General features: G+C 45.4%; 1 protein-coding gene across 2 annotated transcripts in view; it reads right to left on the bottom strand.

The window, feature by feature from the left end:
* Window positions 1-16,913, bottom strand: part of LOC138514434 (zinc finger protein 271-like) — a 49,294-nt gene extending 32,381 nt beyond the window's left edge. The window contains exon 1 of one of the 2 annotated variants that reach the window (XM_069629947.1): window positions 16,834-16,913. The gene's annotated coding sequence lies outside the window, so the exon portion shown is untranslated. The remainder of the gene's footprint in view (window positions 1-16,833) is intronic. The other variant, XM_069629948.1, reaches the window with a different exon arrangement.
* Between the last annotated feature and the right edge of the window lie 1,545 nt (window positions 16,914-18,458).

The raw sequence follows: 18,458 nt of genomic DNA, 5'->3' as shown, positions 1-18,458 counted from the left end.
GTGCCAGCACTATACTACGCCTTAGCAATCGCACTAACGATAGTGGGCTACAGCTACTGAAACATGCCTCCACAGACACCCCCTACGAGCCGGTAATGGGGGGTCACAGAGACATGTGCCAGCACTATACTACGCCTTAGCAATCGCACTAACGATAGTGGGCTACAGCAACTGAAACATGCCTCCACAGACACCACCTACGAGCCGGTAATGGGGGGTCACAGAGACATGTGCCAGCACTATACTACGCCTCAGCAATCGCACGAACGATAGTGGGCTACAGCAACTGAAACATGCCTCCACAGACACCCCCTACGAGCCGGTAATGGGGGGTCACAGAGACGTGCCAGCACTATACTACGCCTCAGCAATCGCACTAACGATAGTGGGCTACAGCAACTGAAACATGCCTCCACAGACACCCCCTACGAGCCGGTAATGGGGGGTCACAGAGACATGTGCCAGCACTATACTACGCCTCAGCAATCGCACTAACGATAGTGGGCTACAGCAACTGAAACATGCCTCCACAGACACCCCCTATGAGCCGGTAATGGGGGGTCACAGAGACATGTGCCAGCACTATACTACGCCTTAGCAATCGCACTAACGATAGTGGGCTACAGCAACTGAAACATGCCTCCACAGACACCACCTACGAGCCGGTAATGGGGGGTCACAGAGACATATGCCAGCACTATACTACGCCTTAGCAATCGCACTAACGATAGTGGGCTACAGCAACTGAAACATGCCTCCACAGACATCCCCTACGAGCCGGTAATGGGGGGGTCACAGAGACATGTGCCAGCACTATACTACGCCTCAGCAATCGCACTAACGATAGTGGGCTACAGCAACTGAAACATGCCTCCACAGACACCACCTACGAGCCGGTAATGGGGGGTCACAGAGACATGTGCCAGCACTATACTACGCCTCAGCAATCGCACTAACGATAGTGGGCTACAGCAACTGAAACATGCCTCCACAGACACCACCTACGAGCCGGTAATGGGGGGTCACAGAGACATGTGCCAGCACTATACTACGCCTCAGCAATCGCACTAACGATAGTGGGCTACAGCAACTGAAACATGCCTCCACAGACACCCCCTACGAGCCGGTAATGGGAGGTCACAGAGACATGTGCCAGCACTATACTACGCCTCAGCAATCGCACTAACGATAGTGGGCTACAGCAACTGAAACATGCCTCCACAGACACCCCCTACGAGCCGGTAATGGGAGGTCACAGAGACATGTGCCAGCACTATACTACGCCTTAGCAATCGCACTAACGATAGTGGGCTACAGCAACTGAAACATGCCTCCACAGACACCCCCCCCTACGAGCCGGTAATGGGGGGTCACAGAGACATGTGCCAGCACTATACTATGCCTTAGCAATCGCACTAACGATAGTGGACTACAGCAACTGAAACATGCCTCCACAGACACCCCCTGCGAGCCGGTAATAGGGGGTCACAGAGGCATGTGCCAGCACTATACTACGCCTTAGCAATCGCACTAACGATAGTGGGCTACAGCAACTGAAATCGGCCTCCACAGACACCACCCTGGGAGTATGGAAGGGAGGTCACATAGGCACGTGAATGTGATATGATATGGCATTTGTAACGCGCCTATACACAAGTGTTTCAATGTGCAACGAGGCAAGGAAGGGGGAACAGAAGGAGGACAGAGACAACGATCTTACTAGGTCAAGTGACATTGAGATCAAGCAAGTGCAGGGGAGGGGGCAGTGCTGTACATGGGATCAAAACAATAACAAGAAGTGCGGCCAGCAGGTGGCAGGTGCAAGGGTAAGTGCAGACAGCAGGTGTCCAAAAGTGCAGGTAGGGGGACTGTAGGGTTACAGATACAGACCCAAGTGCAAGGGTTGCCGGGAGGCAGTGCGGGTGTGCAACTGGGTGGGCAGGGACCTGGGCCAAAATCTGAGGGTAGCCAGGTGAGCAGTGCAGTATCAGACAGAAAATCAACATGGGAGAGGAGGAGAGAAGGCAGAAGCAAAGAGGAAGGTCTTGAGGTGCTTCCAGAACCAGAGATGGTTCTCCTCATGTTTCAGAGAGGCAGGGAGGCTGTTCCGGAGGGAGGCTCCAGCCAAAGAAAGAGTTCTACCACCAACTTGTTGCTTGAAGAAGCAACTGACCCTGAGGGAGTTGGAGGTGGAGGGCAGAAGAGCTTGAGTATGAAGGTATTTACGAAAAGAGAGTTGGATGTATTGAGTACCCAGGCCACAGAAGACCTTGTGGACAATGCAGTGGGTCTTGAACTTAATCCTTGCAGCCACTGGGTGCCAATGCAGAGATTTCAGTGCTGGAGAGATATGATCCCTGGGCTTGAGGCCAAGGACAAGTCTTGCAGTCCTGTTCTGGATGAGTTGCAGAGGGCGGAGAGTAGAAGCAGGCAGATTTAAAAAGTGGGTGTTGCAGTAGTCCAGCCTAGAGAGAACCAGAGATCTAGAGACAGTGAGCTTCTGGGGGAAGGAGAGGAAAGGAGGAATACCTCTGAGGAGGTGCAGTTGGTAGTTTGACTTTTTAGGGAATCAGAGATGTGAGGAGAACAGGTGAGTGTGGAGTCGAAGATGACCCTGAGGTTCTTAGCCTCATAGGTGGGAGCAGGAAGAGGGCAAAGGGCAGCCGGCCAGAGAGTGACAGGAAAGGAGGGGGCAGGTGTGCCAATGAGGAGAATCAGTCTTACTGGCATTAAGGCAGTGTTGAGACTTGAGTGTCATGTAGGCAGAAGAGGCCTCCGTCCCCAAATGCTGCACAGAGAGAACCCAAAGTCACTCTCTGTGCAACCGTTGAGGCCACAGGCGGAGATGTTCAAATCCGGAACCGCGAACCTCTGGGACCCCAAGCTGCTGCAAGAAAACACGGGTTAAGTACCAAGCAACTAACAGTAACCACAGTGCCAGAAACAATACAAAAGGTCTTACCAATAGGGGTCAACGAGGAGGTAATGAACATAAGAGAGAGATCCGGGACCCACGTGGACCGTTGTACTCCAGAGGGAGTGGTAGTCCACTTTCCACCTGATGATGGTAGCGTGGTAGTCAGCTATGGAGCTATGAAACAGGAAGTCCAAAAGGAACCAGATGCAAGATGGAGAATCCGGGAGGCAATCCAAATAACAGTCCGCGATCAAAAGCCAAAACACGTCCAAGGTAACAAAGCCAGAGGGTTGATCCAAGAGGAGTCCGTAGAACAGGCAGGGTCGATTCCAAGAGTAGCCAGAAGTCCAAAGAGATATGTGACACCAAAGAGGATGCAAAGCACAGCTGTGAAGCAGCGAGTACCCGGGCTTCCTGTTTTTAAATACTCGCGCTTCTGGTCACGTGGTGCGCTACTGGATCACGTGAGTGGACAAGCGCATCACGTGACCTTACAGTCCTGCGACGCGGAAGCCCGATGTTAGTCCTTCTCGATCCCAGGCTCCAAGATAGCTGCCAGTGCAGAAATGGCCGTAGTCTGGCAGGAGCTCTGTTACGGACAATGAGCGCCCGTGCATGCGAGCTGCCAGTGAGTCCACGTGAGTCCCGGAGTGGGAAGGGAGAAAGGGATGGGGGGCGGGGGCGTGCCATAGGGACAGCAAGGTTCCGGGCCAGTACAGGTGTGCGTGTGCGTGTGACAAGGATCGTGACAGGCAGGGATCGTTGGCGGCACACCACTCCTGGATAGCAGACAGTCCCACATGAGAGAAGGAGAAGAGGTGGCAGAGGGCAGCCTGAAAACGAGCTGAGTGTCATCCGCATTGCACTGAAAGTTGGAGCAGAGAGCAACAATGCAGTGGGCAAGAGGTGCCAGCACTATAGCTACTCCCTAGCACTCACACTAATTATAGTGAGCTATGGTAACTGTAACATGCTTCCAGGTTTACTGTGTGGGCCACGTTGCTTCAGAACAGGTTCCATACTGCTTTTTGGTCCTTACTGGCTGCACATGGAGGAACGGATGGGGAGGATGTCAATATATACTTGAAATGGGGCTGATGTGGACCCAAACACCATCAAACGGCATTCCAGGCGGCATTTGTGCCTTCACCCAGCAAGCCACTTCAGTCCCCCAAAACTATCTCGGTCTCACTGTTACGATATTGTGGATATTCAGGATATTTCTGATGCGCCTCCCTACTGCCGTCTCCTGCAATAGATGCCGGCCTACAGATAAGTGCTGTACCAGATCTTTTTACGCATTAAAATCTTGCAAATATGACAGCTTTATTCTTTGCCTGCGTATCATTTATGCAGTGCAAAGGTCAGATTACTTGACAAATACAGGAACTCTTCTTTAAATGTTTATCTGCATGGATGAAAGAGCAAGCCATGGAGAAGCCTCTGAAACAGAGCCTTCCTGAAAGAACCAGCGCACAGTGATCTAAGGAATTGTTTCTTACTGTTCAGCTTCTGCTGTGTTTTGTGTCTAGGTGTTCACAGAGCAAACGGAAGAATTATGCATACTTATTTTCCTAGCATTTTAGGAAAATAAAAAATTAGAACAGTCACGAGGGTTAGGATAGGACAATAGAGCTAGGTATTGTATCGAATCACCTATAGAGCAATCTTGGCTGTCCAATCAGTGAAGAATATTTCTAAAGTACTCTGAAACAATGTATGAAGTGTCACTCACACAACTTAGCAATTTTGTCATGTTCTTTGAATGATTTTTGATCGTTCCTGACCGCGGTTGTATGTAGTACATTTTACCTGTAATACATATTAGTTTTTCTTGCGAAGGCAAGATCTATTTGGCATAAGAGGCATAAAAGGCCTGTTGCCCATTGCAAAGTAATAACGAAAATGAAGGCATCACGAGTGCCTGGACCCAACGGGTTGGCAAATGCAGTGTTGAAAGAACAAGCTCCACTTTTGGCCCACATTTTACTCTTTTGAGCAATAACAAGATCTGTCTTAATCCCTGAATCACAGAGAGAAAGTATACAAGTCCCTATACATTAAAAGGGAGAGCAGCTGAATAGTCAGACTTTCTAGGATATTGCAGCATGGAATTGAATAGTTTGCAGCATAAAAAGCAATTTGTGGCATTTTTGCAACACATTTTCTATTGAGTGGAGTGTAAGATTGACAGGTTGCAAGAAAAAGGCAGTGTGTGAGGGTACAAGAGAGGCAGGTTGTCATTATTTTCACTTTTTGTATCAATTTAATAGGAAGAGTGCTAGATGCTTGTTTGTTTGTTTGTTTGTTTGTTTGATAAAGCGCACCGAACCCTCAGGTAGCTGGGCGCAACATTACAAGTATACTTAAAGCCTAGTTGCAGAGTAAATACGTACATACAAGAAAATACAGAGAAATACAAAGAATTACTGTAAGATAGATAGCGAGGGACTAGTGGCCACATGTGGAGATTGCATAGTACAGTCAACTGGTGCAATAGCAGTAGATACATTGAGAGCGGAGAAGCCCGACAGGCATTAGGTAGCAAATACGGTCGTAGTCTGGGCTAAGGAGTCAATTGCAGCTGTTAGGAGTCATTGGAACGTATCCAGGTAAGGACTTTCCATCTACATCTGGAATAAGGTTTGTCTGTTCTGAGCTCTAGTGGGAGTGCGTTCCAAGATTGCGCAGCTATAACCGGGAAGCTGGATCTGCCTGCTGTAGTATGTTTAAACCTGGGGATCTCTAGGGTGCGAACGTTGGCAGATCGCATGGGGCGGGCAGAGAGTCTCTTGTTTATTCTTTCAACAAGATAAGGTGGGGCTATTTTCTTCAGACATTTGGACGTGAGAGAAAGTATTTTAAGGTGGATCCTGTGATTGATCTTGAGCCAGTGGACGTCTCTTCTAAATGTAGACATGTGCTGTCTATTTGGGATATTTAGCTCTAAGGGCATTGTTTTGAAGTCTTTGCATTTTGTCAGTCATATACTTGTTGGCTCCTGTGTACATGGCATTGCAGTAGTCCTATCTAGATATTATGAGGGCATAGGCCATGGTAATGCAACTAGATTCAGAAAGAATTGGTCTGCAGGCTCGGATTAGTTTGCACGTATAAGCGGTTGATGATGCTAATTAATTAACTTGCTTCTTAAGGGTAAGTGCGGAGTCCAGGTAGATGCCTAGTGTTTTAACTGCGGGCATCACTTTGATGACGTTATTGTCAATGTTGAAGGAGGCATAGCTGGGTTTGAGTTTTTTAATGGCCGTCTCTGAACCTAGGATCAGTAACTCCGTTTTGTCGTCATTCAGGCATAGGCCATGGGATGCCATCCATGCCTGAATGAGGAGGTACATTTTATTTACTAAGGCCGAGTCCTCCAGAAAGTTGCCCGAAAGGGGAATGTGGATCTGGGTGTCATCTGAGTAATTAGTGTAGGTGACACCCAGTCTATCCAACTTGTCGAACAAGGGTTTAGTAAAAATTGTATACATGGTAGGAGAAACACATGATCCCTGGGGTACACCACAGGAGACTTGTATGGGGTCAGCAGCTGCTGATAAGGAGAAGACTCTCATTGTACGGTTAGCTAGGAAGGACTGAACCCAAGTTATGGCATCACTTGAGAAATGGGCAGCCGACCTAAGGTGGTTGCATAAGACTGCGTGGTCCACCAGGTCAAAGGCTGCAGATAGGTCAAGGAGGAGTAGCATTGCTGATTTCCCTTTGTCCTTCAACTCGTCAATGTGGGTCGTGAGGTCTATTAGGGCTGTTTCCGTGCCGTGGAGTGGGCAGAAACCAGACTGGCGTGATCCCAATAGGTGGTTGACTTCTAGATAGTCCTGTATTTGTAGGTATGCTACTCTGTCGATAATTTTAAGTAAGGAGGGGACTTTAGTGATGGGTCTATAGTTGGTCGGGATGGAAGGATCGAATGTTTGTTTTTTGAGCAGTGGGAGAACCCAGGATTCTTTGAGATTGTTAGGCGCTGAATTTGTTTTAAATGAGGCATTGATGAGCTTCGAGGTGAAAGGGGCTAGGTCTCTAGCTGCATCCTTTATAATTTGGGCCGGGCAGTTGTCTCCTCTAGGATTAGAAGGTTTTAACGAGAGTATGATTTTTTCTGTATCAGGGATAGAAGTTTTCTTGAAGCTGAAGGTTAAGGTGGTACTGTCCAGTGTGACAGGTGGGAGTTGCTGCTTAGGTAGGAGCAGTGAAGCTTTCTTTTTAGCTATTTTAAGTTGGAGGGAAGTGATTTTATTAGCTAGAGCGTTTTGAATGTCGGTACACCAGGACTTATCCTTAGGCGTATTATCAGCCTGAGGTATCAGTGATTTCATTTCCAGAAGGATGGAGAATAGTTCCTTGGTGTCTGACTTCGCCTTAGATATTCTGTCGTTGAATATATTCTTTTTAGTGTTGATTATTTATTTCTTGTACAGTTTGGAGAGGTTTCGTAGCTTGGCTTTATTCTCATCAGTGGGAGAGTGGCGCCAGGTTGATTGAAGCTTTCTTTTTTCCAGTCTTAATTCTTTAAGTTGGGGCGTGAACCAACCATTAAGGTGAGATTTCTGTTTGCCTTTGCGGATTTTGACAGGTGCAATAGTGTCCAGGGCCTTTGTCATGGCGCCGTTAAAGAGCTCCACTAGTGTAGTGGGGTCCGTATTGCTGGATATGTTGTTGATGGCAGGAAGAAGGTGTGGGAGTAGTTTTTCTGCTGTAATGTCCTTTTTGCTTCTGGTCGGCATTGGAGGTGCCATAACAATAGTTTTAGGGCAGATGAGGTCTAGTGTCGCAGAGAAGATTATTAGATAATGGACAGTCCAAGATTGCGGGGTAATGTTAGTGATGGTAATATTACAGTTCAGGTCGGCGACCCAATCTAGGGTCCTTCCTTTGATGTGGGTAGGGGTGAGGGCTTTTTGTGTTAGCCCATGATCCTTCAGTAGTGCAGCGACTGATTGGGCATGTTTGTCATAAGTGTCATTAAAGCCAAGATTGAAGTCTCCCAACAGCAGGATTAGTGAATGGTCTTTGGTGTTATTGGATAGGGGGCAAGCAAGGTCGTCCTCGAAAGTTACTAATGGTCCTGATGGTCTGTATACTAGGTGGATTGCGAGAATACGGTTATTGGATAGAGGGAGTTTAGCTGTGAGTATTTCACAAGATTGGTATGAGGGAGAGGTGGTCAGTCTGATAGGTAGGTTCGTTTTTGGGATAATGGCTAGGCCACCGCCTCTGGTGTTTGGTCTATGAGCTCTGAGTATCAGGTAACCATCTGGTACAGCTATCATGAGGGCGGGTCCTGCTGCCTCGTGAAGCCAGGTTTCGGTTATGGCGAGCAAGTCCAGGTTCTCATTGTTTGTTTGTTTGTTTGTTTATTAATTTATAATGCACGCCAGACCCAGAAGTAACCGGGCGCAGCAAGAAAGAGTAGGCGAAGCTTACAATGTTACAGGAATCTAGCATTTACAATGTTACATACATGTACATTTTGCATACTTGCAGGTATATGCAAGTAAATAACAGAGGATTAATATACAAGGTACAGTTGGTTTACAAGCAGTGATAAAATGATATACAATTGTTGATAGATTTCTAATAATACATATGTGCAAGCCAGATGGGCTAAGGATACCTAAGGTTCTATTGGGGTGACTACAGGTTGTTGGAGTTAATGTGTTTGATGACGTTCCTTCTGAAGTGTGAGAAGGGTTGGTCTGCTCTCAGGTTATGTGGCAGAGCGTTCCATAGTTTAGCGGCTGTCACCGGGGAGCTAGTGTAAATCTTGGTGCTTGGTGCCTTGGCTAGGGTATCTGCAATCTCAGTGGCATGATAATGCCCCAGGCTTGACAAAACAGTGCTGGCTTTGCTCTACCTTTCTGGTTGAATGTGCATGCATTTTTAATATTATTAACATTACTTGATCATTATTAGCTGTAATAGTGAAATTATACTCCTTCTCCATTCGACAATCTGGCAAGAACCACACGCCTGACTCATCAACAACCCTCACACTCACCAATTCCCTGTTACACTCCCAAACCTCTCACTCTGTGATCGGTCACACAGCCAAGTCACAGTTTGCACTCCCCAGTCCCTGCACACTCCCATGTTCCTAACTGACACGCTGCACGCGCCTGTTCCTCCTGGAGTCTACAATCCTTCATTTGTTTTTGCTCCTGCTGCATCCTGCATCATTTCTGCTATTCCTCTTCCCCCATCCTTGCTCTCAATCTATTTCTGGCAAACCACTCCCTGTGCTTTCTCGTCCACTTATCCCCTTCTAGCCTACCACTCCATGTTCAGGCCCACCGCCCCACCTCTGGTCCACCGTTCCCTCTCTGCACTCTTGCCCACCACTTCCCTTTCTGGCCCAATGCTCTCCCTCTGCTTTCCTTTCCATCACTCCTCATCTGGCACATTGCTCCCTCTCTGATGCTCCTTTTCCCCTTCATATAGTGACTATTTTTAAAAATAATGCAGATCCTGGGCCAATTCCTCCCAAATAAAAGTAAATTTAAAAAATCAGGCAAGTAAAAATAGAACAGAGGATGCAATGTACCATCTGATAGCGAGAGAGTATGCAAGTCCCTATACAAGAAAAGGGAGAGCAGCTGAACAATGCAAACTACCATCTGACAGCGAGAGAGTATACAAGTCCCTATACATGAAAAGGGAGAGCGGCTGAACCATGCACACTATCATCTGATATCGAGAGAGAATACAAGTCCCTATACATGAAAAGGGAGAGCGGCTGAACCATGCAAACTATCATCTGATATCGAGAGAGAATACAAGTCCCTATACATGAAAAGGGAGAGCGGCTGAACCATGCAAACTATCATCTGATATCGGGAGAGTATACAAGTTCCTATACATGAAAAGGGAGAGCGGCTGAACAATGCAAACTACCATCTGACAACGAGAGAGTATACAAGTCCCCATACAAGAAAAGGGAGAGCGGCTGAACACTGCAAACTATAATCTGATATCGAGAGAGCATACAAGTCCCTATAAAAGTAAAGGGAGAGCGGCTGAAGCCTGAAAACTACCATCTGATAGTGAGAGAGTATACAAGTGCATATACAAGAAAAGGGAGAGTGGCTGAACCCTGCAATGAACCATCTGATAGCAAGAGAGTATACAAGTCCCTATACAAGAAAAGGTGGAGCGGCTGAACCATGTAAACTACCATCTGATAGCGAGAGAGTATACAAGTCCCTATACAAGAAAAGGAAGAGCAGCTGAACAATGCAAACTATCATCCGAAAGCAAGAGGGTTTACAAATCCCTATACAAGAAAACGGAGAGCAGCTGAACCCTGCAATGTAGCATCCGATAGCACTTTTGGACATTACCAGAAATATTATTGCATCTATTTTAATTGCCAAATGAAATGAGTAGGAGGAAAGAGAATAAGTATTACTCCAGTGTCCGATTGGATTTAACAAGGGTTTATCCAAATAAACAAACATTATAATTTTCAACTTTTTAGGACAGAGAACCAGATTATGAGAACAAAACCCACTCTGTGTCCCTTACAGAGTTTTTAGATCCGCATTCGAGAGTGCCTTTGGGCTAAAATGGCAGCAAACCATTAAGGGACCTTCTGCTATATTGTACTCGGGTGCATTTGAATTTAGATGGAATGTGGACTGGGAATCTTGAGATGGACTCAGGGGTAAAACAGGTGAGTGTCTTAGCCACCCTGTTATTTAATATTTACCTGGCGGACTGGAGGCTACACAGCGTTTCCGCCACAGCTGGGATCGCTTTCCTGACACGTGATGCAGCAGATATAGTTCTAATGGACTAGACCCAGATCCGCCTACAGTGGCTGCAGAATACGGGGTCTACTTATAGTGCTGACAATAAATGGGAAATACATATAAATACATATGTTGCTCCATAATAAAAGATAAGCTCTTGCTAGTTTGGGTGGAGAATTGGAAAAGAGCGCATCCAAGTTGTAGATGAAAATATGTAGCTGGGAATATTTGTCAATAATAACAAGCGAATCAAGTAGTTACACTGGTAAATGATAAATAAGCTGCACCCACCTATGGGTGCAATAAAGGGGGTTCCAGGCCCTTGAAATGTGGCAAAGTGGGGGTGGGGGGCAGGAGTATGGAAAGAAGGGTAGAGGTGGGCACTACTTTTATATGTTGTTAAGTTAAATTTTTCCATGTATGATATGATATGATATTTTATTTGTATTGCGCTCGTACACAAGTGTTTCAGGGCGCGACTAGACAAGGGAAGGGAACAAGGGAGAACACAGCACAACATAAAAACGATCTTACTAGGCCCAGTGACATTGAGAACGCACAAGTGCATGGGAAAGGGAAAAGGGAAAAAGTGCATGGAAGGGGAGAATGGAAAGTGCAGAAGCCGAGGAGCACAAATAAATAAAAAATAAATAGAAAATGGAGGCAAAACTGTGGTAGTGCAGCCAGCAAGTGGCAAGTGCTGTGTTTAAGGCAGCAGACTGGGTAAGTCTGAATAAGTGCAGAAAAAGAAGAAAAATGGAGGGGGGGCTGTATGGGTACAGATACAGTCCCCGGTGCAAGGGGTGGCCAGGAGGCAGTGCAGGAAGGTGGCAGGGTGAGCAGGTACATGGGCCCAGGGGACAGAGGGTGGCCAGGTGCACAGTGCCAAGAGAGCAGATCAGCAGGGGAGAAGGGGAGCGAAGGCAGAAGCAAAGAGGAAGGTTTGAGGTGCTTCCGGAACCAGAGATGGTTCTCCTCAAGTTTTAGAGTGGCAGTGAGGCTGTTCCAGAGGGAGGCCCCAGCTGAAGATAGAGATCTACCCCCAGCTCGTTTCTTTGAAAAATGACTAACCCTGAGGGAGTTAGAGGTAGAGGAGCAAAGAGCTCGAGAGGGGAGGTATTTGCGGAGGGATAGCTGAAGGTATTTTGGACCCAGGCCCCAGAAAGCCTTGTGGACAATGCAGGGGGTTTTGAATTTAATCCTTGCATCCACTGGGAGCCAATGGAGAGATTTCAAAGCTGGAGAGATACGATCCCAGGGCTTGAGGCCAAGGACAAGTCTCTCAGTCCTGTTCTGGATAAGTTGCAGAGGGCGGAGAGTAGAGGCAGGTAGATTTAGAAAGAGGCTGTTACAATAGTTCAAGCTAGAGAGAACCAGAGCTTGGGATACCATGAGCTTCTGGGGGAAGGAGAGGAAAGGCAGAATACCTCTGAGAAGGTGCAGTCGGAAGTTTGACTTTTTAGAGACATCAGAGATATGGGCCGAGAAGGAAAGCGTGGAGTCAAAGATGACGCCAAGGTTCTTAGCCTCGCAGGTATCATCTGTATCACGTTCTCTCTTATACTATTAGGTACTAGGAGCTATCAGACATATATGGTCCCATGACACAAGGACCACAATAGACAGTGAACAGGAAAAAAAACAGGTGGAAACCACCTAATTACATCTGATGCTCTCAAATTGCTCAATATATGAGTTTTTCTATTCCTTTGTATTTCGTCAAAAAAGTTTAATTTTTATTCCACTTTTTAGTTTTCTTAATTTTCTTTTTTGTTTAGGAATGTTCACACTTAATGTGCCAATATATTCAATCCATCAAAAAAGGACAGAATCCTTCGTTTAAAAGTCTCAAACAGTGTTTAATTCACATATCTTGAGACAAGAAGAAAGACTCTGGTCTATATGTAACACAATTCAGCCAATGCATTTTGGTGAACAACACCATCATCCGGGCTATATAATTAACATATTTTCATTAAATTCACCAAAACAATTAAACATTTTCAAGAACATGCACAAAACATATGTAAAGGTACATACCAGAAATGTGTTCAAACGTATCCCGTGTTCAAAGGAATAACAAACAATGAAAATAAAATGACGAAAGTCCTAGGTCTCATCATCATAACTACAACTAGCTTCTGCATGTATGTTTCTCTGCTTGTGGGCAGCCTAAATCATCCCATTGTGTCTGAGTCTTGCAACTAGAGTTCTATACAATTGTTCTTCCCGTAATCTGCGTCTCGTGGTGAGCGAGGTTGCCTGAAATAAACATTGTTGTCAGAGTCTCTCCTGTGTGTGTAATTACTGTATGTGAACCATCTGTATCGTTCCCAATCTTTCTGCTTACCTGAGCAGCACATATCTGTTACAGCGCACTCCGAGGACACCCGCGTAAACGCGCAGCCCTCAGAAGCTTTATATGTTGCCATAGAGACCAACCCGGCGCCGCCCATCAGCTGCAAGCAGCTTCCGAGCTCACGCCTCGCGCCCCACCTTCCCATAGCAATGGGAGGGCGGGACAAACGGTCTCCATGGCTATCATGCATTAGCTTTGGTTTGCTATTTAGTAAAATCTATGTTGCGCTGCCCGCGATGTTAACTGTAATTCAGATTGCCATAATTGTATTTCAAATTCCGTCACAGATTGATCTGCTACACACCATATTAGCGTTCATTGCTCAGGAGATCTGTTAACTACTCCTCCCATGTTATGCATAACCAGCCGAGTAGGCGGGGCATATTAATACTGTTGCTTACACATGCTCCGTTACAGAGTGGATGTAACGAATGTTAAAAATGTACAATCCGTGTCAATGTTAACCACATTTCTGTACTCATAATGTAAAACCTCAGGTATAAGGGTTAATAACGCACTGCCAACCTTATTTGTTCGCTACCATGTACATACATTGTTGTTGAGGTGCAATCCGTGTTTATATTCATCAAATATCTATATTCATAATGGAATACCTGAAGTGTCAGGGTACAACCCGCACTGCCAACATTATTTGATCGCTCCCGTGTTAGTACATATCCGTGGGATCTGGTTCCAACCAAAAAATAATCATAAGTACGGTCTCAAGTAGCAAGCATATTACTATTGAGGACAATGCTTGGATATCACCTCCTAAGTTATGTAGTCAACTGGTATTAAAGAACCTTTACCTTTATCTTTGCATATGCCTATTTGACTAGGTAACTCTCTATCACGCAGACTAAGAGCAGATGTTACCTTAGTGCTATTGATCAATTATATATATATATATATATATATATATATATATATATATATATATATACTTAAATATTGCAAGCAGCCCTCCTATGTATCATGATGACCTTCTTATTGTTATTCAGTTTCAAAAAGCAAACACAATGTATTTCCTCATTGAGGCCTTTTGGTGTCAAAGTTCTGAGTTTATCAATCCAGAAGGATTCTCTTTGGTCCAACCTTCTCTGTGTATTTTCATGGGGATCTCGTCTCGACGCCACTTCTAGAATTAGAAACCAGATCTGTGCCAGGTTATGTTTCTTCTCATCCCAGTGTCGAACCACTGCTGAATTAACATTATGGTTTCGAATACAGGATCTGTGTTCGTTCCATCTCACTTTTGCTGTTCTTTTGGACTGACCCACATAGTGTAAGCCACACAGGCATTTAAACACGTAAATTATACTCTGTATATCATGTGTAGCAAAATTACGCAGTCTGATCCGTTCCACAGTGTGGGGATGATTGATGGTATTACCTTTCAGTATGTACCCACAGTTGCTACAGTTCAAACAAGGATATGTCGCAGTGCATTCTGTGTCTTTTCTTACTACTGCTTGTGTAGTTTCAACAAGCTTATCCCTGAGATTTTGACTTCTTATGTAAGCAAAGGTACGGAGCTCTTTGAACAAATGTTCAACCCGTTGGTGTCATACTACCGTCCTCCAATTTTTCTTTATAATGTTCTTTATTCGGTGGCTTTGTTTAGAGTATTTTGACACAAACACCAATGGTGGCTCTATATCAGGGTTTTCTTTCATCTACAGTAGATCTTCTCTTTTCTGGGTTGCCATCCGTGTCCCTGCCAACTCTACCTCTGTTGTGGAGTATCCGCGGTTCAGAAATGTATCACCCATTCTTATCAATTCTTCATTATAGTCTGCAGGTTTGCTAACAATTCTTTTCACCCGTAGGCTATAGGGCACATTTTTGATGGTTCCATGTCATTCCATCGCAAGTTTTTTTGCTTCAAAAACTCATCGAATTATTTTTTTCCTTTAGGTGGGTGACCCCCCCCCCAAATCCCTCTTATCACTGATTTGAATTCTAGCCCCGAAACACCCAGAAACCTTATATCCTTCTAGCCACCCCCCATATTAACAATGGGTTGTTTTGCGGTAAACAATCTGCGGCAAAAAATGCTGCAAAGAAAAAAAAACAGCGATGAATGGACGTCGTATCTTTTTGATAAGGCTTAGCTGGTGAAAGCTAAGCCTGTGGAGAAGATTGTTCCTGTCGGGTTGGCTTCCGATAGATGTTGGTCTTGTATCCCATATCAGTTGCTGTAATGTTATCTAGGAAGTGTATTGTTCTGTTTGACTGTCCAAAAGTAAATTGTATCTTCTGATCTATTGTATTGAGGTAAAGAAAGAATTCCTGTAAACTTTCTTCTGTATTTGTCCATATTCCAAAGATATTGTCTATATAACGGATCCACAGTCCTATTTGTTGTTGTCATATGGGGCGATTTAGGACATGGTCTCTCTCAAACCTATGCATAAATGAGTTAGCGCAAGCCGGTGCCATGGTGGCACCCATAGAGGTACCTGCTATTTGCAAGCAGAACTGTTCTCTGTAGTGAAAATAGGAATTCTCTCCTATGAATTGCAGTAACGTAAGAATACATTCTTTCTGCGCTGGGATGTCCCCTTCCCTTAGCAATAACCACTCCACAGCTTCTCTTCCTTGGTCGTGCGGTATTGAAGTATATAAACCTCTTACATCAATCGTGAATAGGATATGGTTGGCATTATATTCAACTCCATTACATTTTGCAGGAAGTGCGTGGTATCCTTCATATATGTACATGTTTTTGTACTAGGGGCTGAAAAAAATAGTCTATATATATATGCATAGTGGCTGGAGTATGCTGTTAATCCCGGCAACAATAGGTCTCCCTGGCGGTTTGCTTGGGTCTTTATGCACTTTAGGTAGAGTATAGAAGTGTGGAATGTGTGGATGGTTATTTGTCAAGAATTAACTTGTATGATGGTTGATCCAGCTTAATTCTTCTGCTTTAATTAGTAACTCATCTAGATTCCTTTTGATGGAGGCTGTTGGATCCATATCTAGCTTCACATAAATGCTTGCGTCACTCAATTGTCTTCTGCATTCTTAATCATAATCTTTAGTATCCAGTATCACTTTGTCCGCTGACCTTCATTTTTGAAGCAATTACAGACCTGGACTAGGACAGTGGGGAGAAAGGACCCCAGGCAAACTGGTTCTGTCAAAGGAGTGGACACTGACCTGAACCTTTTCTTGCTGAACATTCTGGAAGGGAAGGCCTTTAACAGCAGCACAATAATATACTTGGCCTTTGTTGATCTGAGAAAGGCCTTTGACAGTGTAGATCGTCAACTACTGTGGGCAAAAATGGAGGTCTGGAACTGTCCGGTTGACTTACTGGCCGCCCTCAGGTCCCTTTACGAATCTACCAACTCTTGAGGTATCTGACCAGCCCTATTCACACTGATAGAGGCCTGAAACAGGGATGTCCATTGGCCCCGGCCTTGTTTAATTTATTTATCTCCGACATAGGGGAGTCGCTAGACAGGGTTAGAGCATTCCCTAGAGAAGACAAACTTGCAAGGATGCTCTATTTCCATCACTGTACAAGTTCTTTATCAGTTCCAGCTCATGTGGTTTCATGTTCTAATGACCCGCGTTTTTAAAGCTACATTTTTCAAGATCTTTGATTGTTTGTTTGGGGAAGGTCTCGACTGAAGGAATATTAATTGGTGGTATGAACATGTGTAAGAGGCATGTGGGGCAGACACGCTCCATCATAAACCTCGGTGAACACGAAGGGGTTATATTAGCCCAGAACTAAGAATAAACGCTAGAATGGGGGATATTAAACCTCTTACCTCCGATTCCCAGAGAAGGAGAACCCGGGCCTCTGACACCGCAGGCAAAGGACAAGACACGAGGGAAGCGCTGTCTGCACTGTGCTCATGCGCAAAAGCGGGAAACTGGATAATACGCATGCGCAATAGCAGCTGGGGAGGGAGTGTCTCTACTTTGCGCAAGCCCAGCAACGGAACAGCAGGTACAGGCGCATGCTGCAGCTGGAGAAGTACTATCTACACTGTACGCATGCGTAGAAGCCGAAAACTGGATACTGCGCATGCGCAATAGCAGCTGGGGAGGGAGTGTCTCTACTATGCGCAAGCCCAGCAACGGAACAGCAGGTACAGGCGCATGCTGCAGCTGGAGAAGTGCTATCTACACTGTGCGCATGCGTAGAAGCCGAAAACTGGATACTGCGCATGCGCAATAGCAGCTGGGGAGGGAGTGTCTCTACTATGCGCAAGTCCAGCAACGGAACAGCAGGTACAGGCGCATGCTGCAGCTGGAGAAGTGCTATCTACACTGTGCGCATGCGTTTGCTTCCCTGTCAAATGACCAATCAGGACTTCGAATACACAGGAGCTGCATTTGCATAGCCTGTTTTTCAGAAATCCTTTTGGGCACTCAGTTGCATATTGAATGACGTCACATTAATTGACATCACGCAATGTTTGACCCCCCCCCACAGTATCACAGGAGGTGAGAAGAAATGCTGCAAGATTCCCTACAATCATTAAAACACAATGGGAATAAGCTGGCACATTTGCACAATAGTTTTTCAGGGCACTTTAGATGTGGAAGTGCATCGAAAGCAGTTCGCAGTTTGCGTGGTTCCGTACATCTTCCTTTGCGCACTTTTGTCCCCCCATTTCCACATTCATGAAAACATTAGTGGTAAAGGCTTTTTACACACACAAGTTCCACACAAAACTAGCCGTACCAGCCTGTAGGACTGTTATGCATACCGGGAACTGACCTGTTAGATGAGAATCATCAAGGCTCTGTGCAACAAAAGCCACGCAAAACCAGATATTCTGCACATGTATGTGAAGAATTGGCCTGGTGGGTTGACAGACCTTCTAGTGGTGCTGATTCTGTTTAGTAAATACGTTTCCTAGTAATTACATTTGTGGAGGTTCTTGATGCTGAAGATTGCAGGGATGGGTAAGACTCAACCATGTGCTAGTGTAACAATAGTTTCAGCGCTCCACGATAAAGGTATATAAAGAGTGTATACATATAGGTGTCCAGTTTGTGTGATTTACACAGCCACATATATCATGTTTATGTTTACGTACGTTTATGATTTATGTCACAAGACATATATCATGTCTTGTGAGATTCCTGTTAGTAAGTGATGAGTACAAACTTCTGTTACAACATGATGTTATTGACTACTGTCCATGCCAATATAATAAGAAGAGCGATTGCCAAATGCGTGGCCAACAGTTTTGCCTGTCCAGGCTTTGTCAAGGCAGTTTAGTCAAATATTATAACTACAATATTTTGGAGTCATAATGGACTGGAGCTAATGTGGCTCGTGTGGAACGCTGGGGCTACGGCCACGGTTTGTCCTTCTGCATAACGGAGGACAAACGACAACCAATGACAATTGCAGTGCGCGATACGAATGGCTGTGCAC

The sequence above is a fragment of the Ambystoma mexicanum genome, chromosome 12, assembly GCF_040938575.1.
Source record: "Ambystoma mexicanum isolate Mex_15411 chromosome 12, UKY_AmexF1_1, whole genome shotgun sequence".
Lineage (NCBI taxonomy): Eukaryota > Metazoa > Chordata > Amphibia > Caudata > Ambystomatidae > Ambystoma > Ambystoma mexicanum.
This window is presented reverse-complemented; position numbering and strand designations above follow the sequence as displayed.